This window comes from Limulus polyphemus, unplaced genomic scaffold (genome assembly GCF_000517525.1).
Source record: "Limulus polyphemus unplaced genomic scaffold, Limulus_polyphemus-2.1.2 Scaffold7119, whole genome shotgun sequence".
NCBI classification, from domain to species: Eukaryota; Metazoa; Arthropoda; class Merostomata; order Xiphosura; family Limulidae; genus Limulus; species Limulus polyphemus.
The window spans coordinates 23925-27387 of record NW_013672729.1 but is presented as its reverse complement, the minus strand read 5'-3'; the positions used below and the strand labels follow the sequence as shown (position 1 = coordinate 27387).

General features: G+C 32.4%; 1 long non-coding RNA gene across 3 annotated transcripts in view; it reads left to right on the top strand.

Annotated features, from left to right (window-relative positions):
- Positions 1–2141, top strand: part of LOC106474361 — a 6648-nt gene extending 4507 nt beyond the window's left edge. For 2 of the 3 annotated variants that reach the window (XR_002613932.1, XR_001291742.2), the window contains one exon: positions 11–2141. This is a non-coding gene — a long non-coding RNA (uncharacterized LOC106474361). The remainder of the gene's footprint in view (positions 1–10) is intronic. The other variant, XR_002613933.1, reaches the window with a different exon arrangement.
- The last annotated feature ends 1322 nt before the right edge of the window (positions 2142–3463 follow it).

The following is a 3463-nucleotide window of genomic DNA, read 5'->3' as shown; positions in this document are numbered from 1 at the left end:
CATTTTCTAGAAAGAATTTTTCTGATGACCATTCATTAGTTACAACAGAAACCATCGTCAAATAAAGATTGCTGTGACAACATAGAAAACCTCTTTTCTCTATAATTAATTACATTTACCAACTTTTTTATGTACAGTTTTTTTAATCATTGTAAAGGAAGTAATGCTTAGAAATGGCTTGTATATTACTTTATTTCATTGGTATTACTACACATTATGTTTTGTTTTTTCCAAATTGATACACTCATTAGGTACTTGTTGATAGAGTCATGGATTCACGAACTGATACACTCTCATTAGGTACTTGTTGATAGAGTCATGGATTCACGAACTGATACACTCTCATTAGGTACTTGTTGATAGAGTCATGGATTCACGAACTGATACACTCTCATTAGGTACTTGTTGATAGAGTCATGGATTGACAAACTGATACACTCTCATTAGGTACTTGTTGATAGTCATGGATTGACAAACTGATACACTCTCATTAGGTACTTGTTGATAGTCATGGATTGAGGAACTGATACACTCCCATTAGGTACTTGTTGATAGAGTCATGGATTGACAAACTGATACACTCTCATTAGGTACTTGTTGATAGTCATGGATTGAGGAACTGATACACTCCCATTAGGTACTTGTTGATAGAGTCATGGATTGCCAAGAATTTATTGGATCATTATTTGTAGAGTCAAGTTATCCATGATGGCATTTTTGTTGATTAAATTTATTTTCTAGTAATCTATTCATATACATAACTAGTATCATTAATATATTTTCTGTAAATAGGTCATAAGTTATCACTGCAGGATTGAAATATAATTGATAAAATGATAAAAACATTTAGTGGTTCAAGATTTTTCATTTTATCCAAAAAAATACCTACTTTCTTGCTGGCAGTAACATGTTCATTAGAATGCTAATTTGATTTTTGTTAAGTGCTTATTTGTTTAAACAAATTGCTTTTCATTTGTAGATCATTAATCAGCCCTCGACCGAAAAGGTCCACAGTAGTAGCACTTTCTAGACATTTTGAAATGGTATGTTTACTCAGAGCCAAATATTGCCCTCACTGCTAACAAAATACGTATACATTTGTCCATATCTTAATTATTGGTCTTATTTTCAGAACTGAACTTTTCTGCTGCTACAGCTGTCTCTCAGTGTTTTGTCTAATACATGCACAGGGAAAGGCAAAAAAGACTGCAAGTACGAGAATCCTATACTGGTACGATCTTTTATACGTTGCTACGAAGACTTAAAATATAATATCATCAAATTATCTGTATTTCAGTTGTCTCCTTTTAATCTTAATAGTGATCTATTTTTATTCCATTCAAAAAGTAGTTCCAAAAGAGTTTTTGCTCAAAGTTTCCTGAGCATAAGATATGGTGAACATTTAAAGTGTTATTTTATAGTGGGTTTAAAATCTGTTATGGACTTGTTAAAAAAGAATTGTGTTGGAAAAACGTGTGTAATCATATGTGACATGCACTGGAGATAATAGTTTATTAATTGTTTTGGTTACCCTCATATGTGCTGTCTACTATGGTAGCTTATACTGGGGTTCTATCCCCAAACAATGAACAGCTTTAGCACCATCTATTTAAACAGTTCAACTAGCTTCACTATAGTATTGATGTTTGTCACATCTCCTGTGTTAGTAGTTGACATTGATTTCACTATAGTGTTGATGTTTGTCACATGCTTCAGTGTTAGTAGTTGACATTGATTTCACTATAGTGTTGATGTTTGTCACATGCTCCTGTGTTAGTAGTTGACATTGATTTCACTATAGTGTTGATGTTTGTCACATTCTCCTGTGTTAGTAGTTGACATTGACTTCACTATAGTGTTGATGTTTGTCACATTCTCCTGTGTTAGTAGTTGACATTGACTTCACTATAGTAATGATGTTTGTCAGATGCTCCTGTGTTGGTAGTTGATATTGACTTCACTATAGTATTGATGTTTGTCACATTCTCCTGTGTTAGTAGTTGACATTGATTTCACTATAGTATTGATGTTTGTCACATGCTCCTGTGTTAGTAGTTGACATTGACTTCAATATAGTATTGATGTTTGTCACATTCTCCTGTGTTAGTAGTTGACATTGACTTCACTATAGTGTTGATGTTTGTGACATGCTCCAGTGTTAGTAGTTGACATTGATTTCACTATAGTAATAATGTTTGTCACATTCTCCAGTGTTAGTAGTTGACATTGATTTCACTATAGTGTTGATGTTTGTCACATGCTCCTGTGTTAGTAGTTGACATTGATTTCACTATAGTGTTGATGTTTGTCACATGCTCCAGTGTTAGTAGTTGATATTGATTTCACTATAGTAATGATGTTTGTCACATGCTCCTGTGTTAGTAGTTAACATTGACTTTACTATAGTAATGATGTTTGTCACATGCTCCTGTGTTAGTAGTTGACATTGACTTCAATATAGTATTGATGTTTGTCACATGCTCCTGTGTTAGTAGTTGATATTGACTTACTATAGTATTGCTGTTTGTCACATTCTCCTGTGTTAGTAGTTGAACTACTAACACAGGAGCATGTCACAAACATCAACACTATAGTGAAGTCAATGTTAACTACTAACACAGGAGCATGTCACAAACATCATTACTATAGTGAAGTCAATGTTAACATTGACTTCACTATAGTAATGATGTTTGTCACATGCTCCTGTGTTAGTAGTTGACATTGACTTCACTATAGTAATGATGTTTGTCACATGCTCCTGTGTTAGTAGTTAACATTGACTTCACTATAGTAATGATGTTAGTAGTTAGAGTATGTAGTAACACCTACAGATCATCTGTTATTGGATATAAATAAAATGGAGTGAAATCTAGAGAGGAAGCCTGCCCTGTTGAAGAGAGATATAAGTTATAGAGAAACTTGGTATATATATATTTCTATTGGACTGTGTAAAATACACTGAAAGTTGCATTCCAAATAAAATTGCTTTCTTATTAAACATTGGATCTGTATTTTTTAATACGTTTTTTCGCACCAACTGATGAAGTTTAACCATTTTATCCAAACTACATATAACTTCTGTTACTTAGAGAAATCAGTAACAACATACTACATAACTACATAAGTGTTTCTTATGGGCCTCTTTTTTTTTTTTCCTTTAAAGAGTGTGATTGAATATCCATATTGGAAGAAGTGTAGAAAGTGATACAGATTTACTGGGAGGGTTTTATTTCTTAACATATTTTCTACACTTATAGGAAACTACTTTTAAGTTTTAACAAATCAGCATTGGTTACTTTTGTCTTTAAGTTTAATTAATGCTAAAAATTGAAATTATTTGAAGAAATATTTAAATATGACCATTGTTTTGATTGATTAAACCAATGTTTCTGTGATAATAACATACAAAACTTTGTTTTGGAATCCTCGAAAAAGAGAAATGGTGGCTAAGTTTCTTTTCAGC